The sequence below is a fragment of the Diadema setosum genome, chromosome 7 (genome assembly GCF_964275005.1).
Source record: "Diadema setosum chromosome 7, eeDiaSeto1, whole genome shotgun sequence".
Taxonomy (NCBI): domain Eukaryota; kingdom Metazoa; phylum Echinodermata; class Echinoidea; order Diadematoida; family Diadematidae; genus Diadema; species Diadema setosum.
The window spans coordinates 2,958,879-2,974,198 of NC_092691.1; the positions used below are offsets into that span (position 1 = coordinate 2,958,879).

The following is a 15,320-nucleotide window of genomic DNA, read 5'->3' on the forward strand; positions in this document are numbered from 1 at the left end:
TATCACAGGAATATAATCATTTTGATATTTGATTGCCTAGAAATGTGTCCACTCATGAGACACTCTCGCAGCCACAGATAAAATATTGTACGCAAAGCAGCATCCCCTGTGTACCACACATGAAATCTGATCTTGCTTTGCACAAAGCGATGATATTACCCACTGAGACACCAAATCTCCATCCCAATAATATTTCGCACCTTTCACCTTGATGAATACGACTTTCAGTCAGTCACGATAAAAATCAAAACAAACAAAGTGAATTGGAAATGGGAGTCAGCCAGCGGGAACAAAGACATCTTGTCAAACCATCAGATGATTGCATCAATTTTCCCAGGCACGCCATATTTATGCGTCTGCCCAAGCGAGCGGATTCGCTGTGCGAGCCGAGGCACATAGTACCAGAAGTGTGTGTGCACAAAGTAATTACGCCAGAATCCCCCCCCCCCCCCCCGCCATCAAGCAATGGGAGAGATAGAAAGGAGAGGAGAATGAGATGGAGAGATTGAGAGAGCGTGGGAGAGATGGAAAGAGCATGAGAGACAAGGAGGGAGAGAGAGAGAGAGAGAATGAGGAGGCAAGGAGAGGGAAGGAGAGGAGAAGGAAAAGAAGATAGTAATGTAAAACACTCATTCATTGATGCATACAAGGCAAATAAAGGGGCTGGCATTTCTCGGTGCTCGCATCGGTGGTGCTTGGGGAAAATAAGAGGGGAGCGGAGGACAAAAATAGACACAGGCCGGGCGGGCGGCGCGTGTGTATTTTTTTGCCGGGCAAATAGTGCAGCGCCGACCGACGACGGTATACATGAGGTGACGGAGCATGAGTCATGGGGACGATCGCGCGATTCGATCACGTCACACCTTATAAGGCATGCTATTAGGAAAATTACGCATGGCTTCCCAGATTGCGAGAAGCTGGAAGAAAGGGACATATGGCCGTCAAAGAAAGAGGACAATAGTGGACGGCTGACTCAAGCTTGTGAGGAGGAAAAACTAGACAAAGACGATATTCCAAGCAGGGAGAAAAGACACAAAGTCAAATGAAGAGAGGGTTACATTAAAAAGCAAAGATTAAAAAAAAAGCTATACTTGAATCTTTAAATGTAATATATATGTTGATATATCATATTCTCTGTAGTAATCTCTGTGTATTCCTAAATTGACTTGTATTTCCCATCTTTGTGGATACACACCCTAATTTACATACAAGCAAGGGAAGAAGTCACAGTTCTTTGCAAAATTTCAAGATATGACTCTTATTTTTCGGGCAAATTGAGCATTCAAGAGAAAAAAAGATTTTACATTGTATCTTATTGATCTTTTTCTTTTCCCTTTTGTGGAGTGAGTGCATTTACATATTTCTATAAACTAAGACTGCCATAGCTAGACAGCAAAAAGGCAAATTCATCAATATAATTCCTTCTCTTAAATTCAATTTCTACAATTTCTAACTTTCTGAGGCTAAATTTTCAAAAATTATACATTCAAAGAGTCAAGATGAACAGACTCTGTTGAAACATGAAATGACACTTAATTGAGAATGTACATGAGATTCTACCATCGACAAAACGAGATGACATTAAAGTAGCCAATGATACGTTGAAAACATAGTCGATTGATGGTGGAACACCCATAGAGCATTGAGGAAACGATTATGAGGCGGCACCATGGCAGTTAGCTTTTCCCTCCATAGGATGGTCTAGAGTAATTGCATTTCTTGACGACCACATGAGAAAATGTACGATACCAAAAATGTTGGTTGATGGAAAGAGAGAGAGACACTCTAACAAATAAGGGGAGCCTTGCAGCCGACTGGACAATGAGAAATGAATCAATACATATGGGAGCGGGCGTCTCGGTAAACATCTGCAATTACTTTGTCTGGAGTCGAAAAACTACGCGATCAGAGCGCAGTTCACTGCTCTCTGCGCTGTAATTATCGAGGGCTGCCATTGGCCATGACACTTTCAGTGATCGCTGGGTTACGATTGGCTCTAAATCCAGTCAGCGTTAATGCCCTTCCAGTATTGGGTGTGTAACACCAGTAAAGCCCTGGAGAGGGCTGTGCCACTTTGTGTGCCCAAGCGCCATCATCCATACGTTAATCCAAAAACACTTTGGGAAATGACATCTTTTGTCCGACGCATCCGTCTTCATATTCTCAACCAAAATTACACCTTACGACGCGTGAACTGGACAAACGTAGATGGAAAAAGCGCACAGTAAACGTTCATCACGAATTTCATCTCCGCATTTCACATTGGCATTTTTTAAATGCTTGTTTTAGTCACAAAGCAGGACAATGATACAGGAACTATTTGTTTAATTTGAAAAAAATGAAGCTTCTGAAGGCCTATTTCATTTCATTTAACACAGACACACAAACACACATACACACACACACACACACAAACACATGCATTTTTTTCTGTTCGTCTCGTCTTCTCCCTTTACACAAATCTCTCAAATTCTATAATCTCATTGTGATCTATCAAATTACTTTGCTAGTGGCGTTTTTCATCGGGTGGGGTAGAATACAAGCAAACCAAGTGACCTACAGTTTAACATGCAAGTCCCATCTTTTCTTTTCTGAGGGCACCAGTGCCTTTGTAATGTTTATCCTACAACTCGGTGCATTGCAAGACATTCCTCCTGTAATTCAAAAGATAATCCCAATTCTGATGAAACTAATCAAAATGTCCCAAAATAAATGAAAATTAGAATGGTAGTAATGAGGATTTTACCAAATCATATCAGTAAGGACACTATTCCTACAACTGTATACAAGTGTATATGTAGTTGTCACATGAAGTAGTAGTAGTAATGGACCACTGCTACTATTACTACAACTACTACTACTACTACCAACTTATCCACAAGTGATAACATTAATAATAATAAAAATAACGTGCTCATTAATAATGATTATAATGACATAGGCATTGAGAATAATATTGATGAGGTCATTTGTTGGGAGAAAAGCAGTCATAGGCATCATAACAGTCACTACTCTAGGCTCTGTCAACGACTGTGCATTACTTACATGCGATGTCGACCATCCCCTTCGTAAATTATGCATGAGTGTTTTCGAACAGGTTGCAGGTGTATCTTTGTCACAGGTATATGGCCTATACAATAGCACACATGTATACATGCATAGACAAGCTCATTTTAAATGCATGGGAGACAGGAGGCCCATCCACACACTGTGCAAACAATCATGTAGTGAGGCATATCAGTTATATCACACTATATCTCAATTGTCTCAATTAATACCACTCGGGAGCCGGAAGCACATGTATTATATGTATATCATATTCCTCTCTTTATCCATCCATCTATTTGATATCCTACCCTATCTCGGAGATAACACATCATTTGTTCACATTTAAAGGCAGGACACTCTTCGCTTTTTAAAAGAATTTTTTTTTTTACCTTCTTTTGGCTACATCCCATAATATTATTTGGTCATTTTTTTTTCTCTCTCTTTTTTTTTCTCGCTATCCCTCCCAGTATATTCATATTTTGTTAAAAGATTTTCAATCTCATTATACAGATGAATCCAACTTTAGAGCACTGTAACTTATGGCGGCCATACTTGTAAGAAAAACTGGAGGGTTTCCAAAGAAGATCTAAAATACTTTCAATGGAGTATGCAATGAGCCAGGCGCATTGCTATGTCAGTGCATACACTATCTTTTGCTAGGCATACTCGAAGCCCCAGTTAGAAATTACCATAAAAACAGTATCCGAGCCAAATTAATCTATAATGTGCACGCAAGATTCTTTGATACTCTGTGCCGTACAAGGTGAATTTGACGATGCACTCTACCGGTGTTTCATTCGCCTACCACTCTTTTTTAAAACTAGCAGTGAGCCATTGACATGGAGCGGGAATGTACACTGCTCTATACAGACTAGCCAACGACAACCCCCTCCTTCAGATAGGGGATGGATGACTGCATCGCAGCAGCCGCATTTGGAATGCAGGCTCAGGGCAAACAAGACAGCAAGAGCTATCTGTGTACGTGGGCCATGTGCCTCCAGAGCACTGCAGTGACAATTGGGCGGGATCGATCGCCCGGGTTAGCTCGCCCGATGCAGTAAACAGAGATGCAATGCAATCATGTTTATAAGTCAACAGTAAACCAGGTCTACAGAGAGCAACAGTTCCAACCACTCCCCCCCCCCCTTTCCTCTCTCCCCCCACACACCCAGGAAATGGCTGTGTGTCTCAAAAAACTTACACTGTACATCTGGAAACATTCACTTTAAATGTGTAATGTGGTATGCCCTGGTCCTTGAATACTGTAAAATCAAAAACATTTGTGGCATGAAACTTTCATAAATTGGGGCTGACAACATCCTTTTTTGCGGCATATAACTTTCAAATTGCCACTGGCATTCAATGCATTGTGTACACAAGTTAAATTTTGTGTGCATTTTACTATCATGCATCTTGGCTTCTAGCGAAATTCCTTACATGCAAAAATTGCTGGTTTTACAGTAGACCTGGCGCTTTGAAGACATTCATCAGACACATTCTAATTAACTCTTTCATTTCTTTCTACACAAACTATGATTTCAGTGATTCTTTTTTTTTTTTAAATTATGACATGAGTTTTCCAAAGTCCACAATGTGATTAATACACTGTTACAAAATGCGAGCAATATTTGAGATAAGATAGGCTTACTTTCTATCTGCAACTCAGAATTAAACAGACAGACAAAAATAGACTTTTGTCACATCCCAACACCAGTCTTATCACAGTTAGCTATCACGAATGTTTTTTTTTTTTTTTAATTTTACCTCAGCACGTAAGGTGTACATGACAAGTACTAAAACTGCTACTTCTTTTACTGCTGCAGCTACTACTACTATTACTACTGCTTCTGCTTCTGCTACTAAGTACTACTACCACTACCACTACTACTACTACTACCATGTACTACTACTACTACTACTACTACTACTACTACTACTACTACGACCACTACTACCACTACTACTATTACTACTACTACGACTATTATTACTACTACTACGACTACTACTACTACTACTACTACTACTACTACTACTACGACTACTACTACTACTACTACTACGACTATTACTACTACTACTACTACTACTACTACTACTACTACTACTACTACTACTACTACTACTACTACTACTACTACGACTATTACTACTACTACTACTACTACTACTACTACTACTACTACTACTACTACCACTACTACCACTACTACTATTACTACTACTACGACTATTATTACTACTACGACTATTATTACTACTACTACTACTACGACTACTACTACTACTACTACTACAACTACTACTACTACGACGACGACGACTACTACTACTACTACTACGACTATTACTACTACTACTACTACTACTACTACTACTACTACTACTACTACCACTACTACTACTACTACTACTACCACTACTACTACTACTACTACTACTACTACTACTACTACTACCACTACTACCACTACTACTACTACTACCACTACTACTACGACCACTACTACTACTACTACCACCACCACCACTATCGCTCATCTGTAAAACTAATGTTCCGACTCCAAATGCCACTACAGGGACTACAACTTCAATATCTACTACTTTTACAACAGCTAGTGAGCAAATAAACATGGTTACTTTTCATAAATGCTCACTGGATGAAAGCATCTGCCTCGCGCAAGCAGAAGCGGTGCCCGAGGCACGATTTCGACACCATGATTGAGCCTGGCTTCGATTCCAGCTTTATTGCCCGTAATACACATTGCGACAGGCGACTGCGGTTTCAATAAAAAAAGCGTAATCTAACTGTCCACTCTAATTAAGATAAAATGACAAATGACTCTCCTGAACCCCCCTTAATTTAATGTGAGCGAAGCATTGCAACACACACTTTATCTTTTCTGAGAGAGGTCTATAGAAATATTCGTAAACAATCCTACACACATGAAGCCACATTTCAATGGAAGTTAGCAGCCATTTGCTATTAAAGAAAAAAAGTCCAGACAAATAACAATCTCTCTCATACATACCAAAAAAAAAAAATTTTACAAATGAAAGCCACAATTTCATGGGATATTTTTAACAACAAGATTAGAAACTTCATTTGAAATCTCATACTTGTTTTTCTTTTTCAGGAATATCTAATGACAAATTGACTGCCAAGGGTTAAATTGAACACCTCAGTTGAGGTTTTTTTTTTTTTTTCAAGAGCTAATATGACAGTGGGACTGTACAGTATGACTGAAAACTATCACAGCATTTGTCTTGCCAAGAACTGCTTACGAAATAAACCCCTAAATAAATACTGAAAATTATACCTTCATAAGAATAAACATTATACTCATTTGCTGAAAAATCACACATGCCCCATACCCCTTTAAATCAAGTAGGCCCCCTGGGATACATTAAGCTCCTATGATCAGCCCTATATGAAAAGTCTTACTTATCTTGGCAAAATATCCTTAAACTGTAGGCCTATCATATCTTTAAACATTTTCATTTTTGTACAAGGTCTTAAAAAAAGAAGAAGAAGAAGAAGAAGAAGGATGAATGCTGCAATAAATTCTTGTCTGGTTTCTGAAGGCAGAACATGTACTAGAAAGTACGTGGTCTTTAAGTTAGAAGGGCCTCCTTCCACTTCTCCATAACCCAAGAGATGACGGTTACGACAGGAAATGGTGTCGCGGAGCACATTTTCTGTCTATCATCTGGGCTGCATGTCTATCAGTCTGTCTGTGCATGTGTCTCCCATCCCAGCTTCTACATATCTTCCGAGTCTTCCCCCTGGTTTGTGTCTGGGCTAGTCTTTATCAAAGACAATCTCGCTATAAGTAGTTGCACAAGAAGCCAGAACAGGGTTGTCACAAGAGACGGGGTCAAGCCTTTATACCCCTTTCATGCTAGTCACTCTGATGATCGCTTCGGAGACTCAACGGGGAATCAAACAGGGATTATGCCTGCAAGAAATCCCTCTCATCCTAGTGAATGAGCTCCTTGTCGAATTTTTCTCACCTGCTCTTCTGCAGTGGAAGCACACGTTACGACGCATGCGCAAATGGCCTTCAAGACATCGTTGGTATACTGACCTTCGCTTTTCACCCTGTACTTCACCCGCAATGCCTTTCACACCCCAGCATCAACTGGGAGTCCAGGGAACACCCCTAAGATCACCAGGGACGGTTCCAGGGTAAGATTTCTGGAAAGTCACCTGGCATTTTACCCGGGAGTTTGATACCTGCAATGCCTTCCATGCTACACTATCTCCCGCAAGTTCCTGGAAAATCTTGGGTGAAATTTGCTACACATGAAACAGATATTAGTGAGAGGGAATCCTACAATGTAAGTAAGAAGGTATTTGGAATTCGCTCCAGATTCCTCAATTTATGCCTTTGACGTACCAAATTTATGTCGTTGGGGGTTTTTAGCCATTATCAAACAAAAGCAATCAATGCAGGTCTGTTCAAAGAAACTCATGCATGGTGTATACATTTTGCACTGAAGGCCGATAGGAAAATCTATTGGTCGAAGCAAATGACTGAACTGTCTAAAGAATGTGGTGTGTTGGTTTAGGCTTTCTTGTGGCTCATGAATAATTATCACACTTGCAGATCTCAAAAGGTCCAAATGCCGAAATGCAGACATAAAAGACCTGTAAGCATGGAAAAACATTGGTGATCCAATTCATTTGCTGCCTGCCATGGTATATTTCAAACCATGAATAGTGTCCATCAGCCATGTGTCAACGAATACTTTACACGTTGCTATTTTCTTGAGGGTTTAATTTTTGCAAATTTCACGTATCACAGCTTATCACAAATTTACAACATGCACTTACAATAGCCTCAGTATCAATTTGCGAAAGAACATCTTGCGAAAGTGTCTGTGACCTCCTCATTCGCGAAAATATTTGTACACAAAAATAACACTAGCTTTAAAAACAGTATATGTGCATCAAAGTGCACGCTCATCAATAACGATTGACTCCAGTAAAGATTCTTAGGCTGTGTGTGTATGTACATAGAGATCCCTGAGAAAGCTGTACACAATTCATTACGTGGATTCTCAAATACATTCAAACTGGGCTGGCCCTCCCACTCCATGAATTCAAACACTACAGAGTCTTTAATGCTTGGTTTCCCTCACTTTACCTGCAAACATTAAAAGGGTCTTTGAAAAAGACTAAGTCAGGGTCTGTCTGGCCCTGTCTCCATCTCATCTGTCTCTTCCCTCTCACAGAGTGTACTGTACATTGCTGCTTCATCAGGGTAGCTTTACATGTTCTTCTTTTCTTCCTCTATCTCTCTATCTGTATCTATACTGTCACCTCACATAGGAATCCAATTTGTGCGGAGTCCTCATAGTTGTGTTTATTATAAGGGCTTGTCTGCGGAAATGTGCAAAAAATTCCAGCTGTAATAACAGGGAATCTCACCCTCTCTCTTTCTCCCCCCTCCCTCCCTTCCTGTCTTTAGTCATGTTCACACGACGTTCATAATCTTGGACGTTTAAAACTTCAATGATTAGCTTGTGGTTTTAAAATATGACACCTAATCTTAAAGATCGAATTTTTGAGCGAGAGTCCCACTCAATGATTATACCACAGAACCGGAAAAAAATACATACACATGGCACTAGCGATTAACGCAATAACATGCGTTGATACAGTAGTGTCCAACATACACTGGCAGTTGACCCACAAGCTGAAGGGGACAGGGTTCACACAGAGGTCATGCTAACTTTCGAATATGTTGATTATCGTGTCTATGTGACACTAAACTACAAATGCGGACCCCCTGCAGTTCGTGGGTAGAGCGCATACCCTGATATGTCTTGTGGTTCTAATCACAAACTCATCTTGAGATTATGTCTACACGGGTCTACATTACAAGCCAATTATCACAAATTAAAACTTTGAGCTTATCTTTAAGTATAGGAAAGTCATCGTGTGAACGCGTCTTTTCTCTGCTCCATCTCGCTCCTGATTTCGTCCCCCCACTATCACCCCTCTGTGCCCTCATGGTGTCTCCCGCTGGTAGAATCCCTGGCTCTTCTCTTTCATCAACATCATCATCACCATCATCCTCCTCCTACCCTTCCATCTTTTTTTTTTTCTTGTCCCTATGATCTCTCCTTCCCCTTTCCCACACATCCAGACAGCTCTCTTTTTATTCCTTCAATTCAGCTCTAAATGTAAACTATCCCTTTTCCGGAGTAACATTCCAGAGCCATGACTCCTCAGCAATTGGAGGAAAGTGCATTTGGCAAAACACTCATCTCAAGCCATGAAACTGTGTAACTACTTGATTCCCACACAAATTCAAAGGTTCACATTTGATGGTAAGGGTGGGTCTTGTGAAGCCTGAAAACAATCTGTATGTTGGTTGCTAATGTCCTACATTGTACTTATTCTACTCTAAAGTTAAGCAAGGAGAGTACTCTTTTCCGGCACTGGGTTTGTTTGTTTGTCTGTGTGTCTGTTTGCAACTTTTTGCATCACCCCTCCCCCCCAAAAAAAGAAACAACAAAACAAGAAAAAGTTTATACTAAATAGACATATAAATGGATTAAAAATTCAGAGAATGCCAGAAAATGCAAAGAGAAAAATTCATAGCTTTGGTAGTTCTGAGATTGGGATTTCAAAACTGCAAGATAGGAGCAATTCATGGAGAACCAACAGCTAGTGGAATGTACATCAAATCTACATCAAATCATTAAAATTTAGCTACTATACTGTGTAGGCAACCTTGGCTCACTCTTTGAATATTGTTACAAACTCACTGTGGTGAACAGAGTATGTGTAGCTTTCTACATGATTTATTGATAGTGAAAAGGGCAGTGAGGGGGGGGGGGGGAGGGTGCACATTCACTGTAAATACATTCTACATGAGAGGAAACCAACCAATCATATCTGAAATAACAACATGACAAAATCTAAACACATCAAATGTCACAGTGGCATTGAACTTGATACAATGATTATTTTCATGAGATACAATGGGCAAACAAAATGAGTTCTGCAGTCGCCTACACTTCAAAAGATGATATATTTCCTATCGTTTTTTATATTACTTGATTTTTTTAATATCATACCAATGGACTCAATCCAGCCTAAAGTAATTCCCTTGGCTGTATGTGATGGCAGTTTATCGAAGGCAAGCAATAACAAGCACAAATGGCTGAGATGGTCGGAAACATACACAATTACAGACGTGTAGCAAGAAAAGAAATGGATAAAAGTAATTACATAAGCTTTCATTTCTCTCTTGCCAAAATATGCAGAGCAGTGCTGTACAACTTTTACTGCACAAAACTCTACTGGGGCCCTATTTAATAAAAGCACCCTACAACAACTGCAAAAAATAATAATACCTGTAACCATGGCAGCAACTAGGCATTAACCAATGAACTGTGAGGTGGTCACAATGGCATGGCGGCCCTTTAAATTGAATGCAAGTTTACCAATCATAGTCTGGTTACTAATTGTAGCTATAGGAGGATTGCAATTGCCTTAATCAAGTGTCTGGCTAGGGAACATCCAATATAACAAGGTTAGGACTAGAACTCATCATACTCCTTTATGAACAACAATAACAAATAATATTAACCACCAGGCACGATAAATTCACCGGAGGCAAGTAGAAGCTAAATTGAATATATCCTATTTGACTGAAAGCTTCTGCATGACAAATATTTTTTCCCCTTCACCATTAAAGGACATCTTGAGGATTGGCCGAGAGATAATGTTTATTTCATACACTGTCAGCAAGACGTGGCCAAGAGATAATGCTTATTTCACACAATGTCAGCAAGACAAAAATAAAAGATTTGGATAGTTAAATCGGGAAGCGTTCAGTAAATAGACTAACACAATCAGACTTGCAAGGGGAATCAACACATAAGTGGCACTTTAATGATCAGTACATGCCATATCATGGTCTCTACAAAATGTAAATGAAAAAAAAAAAGAAAGAAAGAAAGATAGAAAGAAAGAAAGAAAGAAAGAAAGAAAGAAGTCCTTGCCCTTTCCATTCTATGAGGAATTGACATTGTCAGACACTGTCCAGAAACCTGGTGATAGCCATCTCAAATTTCACAGCATATACCCTCTATTATGTTCAATCATGCTTGTACTCTGCCTTTCCAAGCTGGCTAACCCTCCTCATGGAGAGGGAAGAAGAAACAGAATAAACAAGACTTGGACAAGAGATGGCGCTATTCCACCAAAATTTGAGGCAAGAGATTGACGGTAGTGAAGTGGCTCTATTGTGAATGATTCCATGATATTATGACAGAGTTTGCATAGCACTAGCTCTTTCTCCTGGCATAATCTTTCAAGAAAACCATGCATTTCTTCTACCCTATGATGAACATTTTCATCCTATACTTGTACATAATTAATGTATAGTCTGAGTTGGCACTGAATTTAGCCTGATTTTTTTAAAGGTACTGTTTACCATTGAGAGCAGTGTTCAAGTTTATCACATTTGATGCAATACACTGTATGTGTCAGTCAGTTGTACCACAAAATATCTTACCATATAAAAATTTTGTAATAAAGCACTATTTTTTCTCAATAAACCAGTCCCACTTCGGAATTGCAACAGCCTCAATACCTTCAGTCTGAATGGAAGATTTATTTTTTCCAGCAACTTTGTGAATGATGTGTGACACATTGTGGGAGCTGGGCCCCTTTGAATGTTTCTACAGATAAATGACATTATAAAAATGCTGTTTCATCATCATCACTAACAATTTTATCATAACTATTGTTCACATTTTGTATATCTAACAATACTTAACAATGATTATACTGATTAACAGCTTTACATTGGTTGTTTCTATCCCTAACTCACATTTTAGAACTATTTTGAAACACTACAGCTGGGTTTTTGTTTCATCTGCAAATGGTAAATATAACCATCCAGGGTTTTTTTTTCTCTGTAAAAAAAAAGAAGAAGATGATTAGAAGAGAGAAGGATGAGGAGGAGGGGGAAGGGAGAGAAAACAGATGAGAAGAAGAGGTGGTACTGGTCCTTTCACTCATGGTAGACTCTTCAGTATTACCACTGCTCCTTAGAAGAGGCCTAACTACTACTGAATACGCCAAATATTTCGTGAGGTTTTTATTTTCGCGAATTTCGCGAGTCAGGTGCTATTCGCAAAATCAAAGACACGCAAAAAATTGACACCAATCCTGATGTGAATGTGACGTACGCATGTGATTTTCTCCGTTCAGTACAGGACTCCACGATCGCGAATTTAACCACTGGCAAAGTTGCTGGGAATTCCTGATTCGCGAAAATTTAGACTCGTGAAATATATGCCGTATACAGTATTACCCTGCAGCATTGCTTGGTTCCCACTTTGTACACATGAGGCAAGAGGGACTTGAAAGTTAAAACTTCTTGGCAAAGAATGTCCCTATTCATGAATGAAGAGCCTCATCCGATGTACTCAGTGCTCCTACTGTCTTGCTTAACGTGTTTCCATTCTTCATTATTTCATTATCATTCAGTTACACGTAACACATTTATTTTGAGAAAAGAAATGAAAAAAATAAAGGCATTGACACTTTCACAATATGAAGAAATGTCACCCCTTTCTGGACTCATATTGAATTGAATTGATTTGTTTAATGTGGTCACTAAGGAATGCTTGTGAGCATGTAAGCACACATCCGACAGCTCTGAGCCCCTGCTGAAATACTAGGCAATGAGGAAAAAGTAACTTGCGTAGGGGCACAAACCCGCTGCAGCCAGGGGACCTGAACCAGGGACCTTATGATTGAATGTCTGTCGTCTTATCCACTGACATTTCATCATAACAGCCAAAAATATGCACTGGGTCCAGAAAGACACTTGCATTATGGCTGGTGTAATGGATCATTTGGCTACTTGCCAATGAAGTGTAAGCTGTGTCACATTCTTGCTGTGAGCTCACAAAATCAACTAGACTCTGCAGAAACTAGCCTACATTGGCACACCCTACAAATTCCCACAGAATTATCATTGAAGACGAAATTGTAAACCTTTGGCACAAAACATTGTCGTGGTGAGGAATGAAGGGAAGAAATATGTAGTATCCCAGATTCGACGTCATGTGACTGAGAACAAGAGTTTTCAAGAGGTTGATAATAACACAGAGAATATAATGGTGTGATATTTTTATTATCTGAGGGCAAGTACATCTTACGGGAGAAACTAGAAATGTCGCTACAGCGACTGGTTATACCCCCGCCAAACAACATTTCATAAGCTTTGGTCAAAAAACTGAGGAAGAAGTTAAATCCGCAAGATCTTTCCTTGATCTTCTGCCATTAATATGCCGTTACCATGGCAACGTACTTTCGGGTACTGTCGAAAAATGCGTCTTGCACATCTACAACCAAAGGCACACATCTGTACCAAGTTTCATGGAAATTGGGCAAAAACTGAGGAAGTAGTTTGCAACACAAAATTTTCCATCATTTTAGCTCATAATATGTGAGCTGTTACCATGGCAACATACTTTTTGTCACTGTCAAGAAATGTGTCATGCTGACCTATATCCTAAGACAAACATTCAATATGAATTCCATGAGAATTGGAAGAACACTGATGAAGCAGTTTTGCCATGAAGCATTTTGCCCTATATTTTACCAATAACATGCCGTTACCATGGCAACGCACTTTTTGCCACTGCGGAAATATGTGTCTTGCACATTAACATATTCAGATGAACATCTGTACCTAATTTCATAAAAATTGATCAAAAACTGTGGGAGGAGTTCGCGACGCAAGATTTGTACCCATTTTTGCCCATAATATGCCGTTACCATGACAACGTACTTTTGGGTACTGTCAAAATATATGTCTTGCACATCTACAACCCAAGGCACACATCTGTGCCAAGTTTTATGGGAATCGGTTGAAAACTGAGGAAGTAGTTCGCGACGCAAGATTTGCAACGGACCGACCGCCCGACCGCCCGACCGTCCGCTGATTCCTATATACCCCCTTCAAACTTCGTTTGGCGGGGGTATAATTAACCTCAACCAGACAATTGCTTAGAAGGAAAATATTTCAATCAAAGCAACAGATCTGGAGCAGTTAAAGCAAAAGATAAACATTCCTCACAGGTATGACACTGTAGTTGAAATGACAGTATTGTCATCTGATTCACAAATCTTGGTTCTTCTGGGGAAATTTGGATACATCCAGGAAATATCTCTTACACCAGCATGTTAAACTGGTTCCCTACAAGACTCTCTAACAGCCATTTGCTATACAGGAGCCATCAAGGTCCAGCAAATAATGGGGTATGCTAAGATCACACTTAGATCACTGTCAGTAATCTTTGTTGGGTACTTTCTCTCGTGTGTGCTTGCTAAATTCTGTACTGTAAACATCATTTCATTTTTTTTTTTTTTAATCTTACTTACTTACTTACTTTATATATTTATTTATTTATTATTTCTTTCTTTCTTTATTTAAATAGACAAACATATTTGCGGGTTTGTTTTTTTTTACTTCACACTGCACAAGTGCTTACCTGTATGTTTTCATCCAATTCACAGAAATAGACTAAGACAGATTTTGATTTGACATTGCCCTGTATGGAATTGTTGTACTGCTTGAGCCATTTGAATACTGTATACGCCGAATATTTCGCGAATTTCGCGAGTCAGCTGCTATTCGCGAAATTAAAAACATGCGAAAATACTGACTCTAATGCCAATGTGAATGTGACGAACGCGTATAAATTTCTCTGTTCAGTACAAGACTCCACGATCGCGAATTTAACTACTCGCGAAATTGTCGTGAAGTCCCGATTCGCGAAAATTTAGACTCGCAAAATATATGGCGTATACAGTATATGGCCTGCACAAAAACTACTGCAAACACATGTGCACTCAAAATCAATACTAATACATGTGTATAGTACTATGGCACATGTGCACACACACACACACACACACACACACACGCACCAGGGAGGCACCACTGATGAAGCACACAATTCAACCCATTTCCTAATTTGTAGAGAAAACTGTGAAGATATTTTCGCATATTGTAGAATTCACGTGAGCCATAAGTAGTGCGAAATATATGAAAATTAATGTACCTCAATTATTTCCACGTTCACAGTAATCTGAAGCGCGACAGTCAAGTTGTATGGTGCAACCATGTGTACTACACTCTTTAGATTCGGGTATATAAAAGGGTAAATTAACTGCCTGGAAACTGGATGAGGGACGGTGGTGTTGCTATATTCACGTCTTGACACGTGTG

General features: G+C 39.5%; 1 protein-coding gene across 1 annotated transcript in view; it reads right to left on the reverse strand.

Moving 5' to 3' along the window:
• The window catches only part of LOC140230779 (methyl-CpG-binding domain protein 2-like), a 70,737-nt gene that overhangs the window by 42,216 nt on the left and 13,201 nt on the right, over positions 1-15,320 (reverse strand). The window lies entirely within an intron of this gene.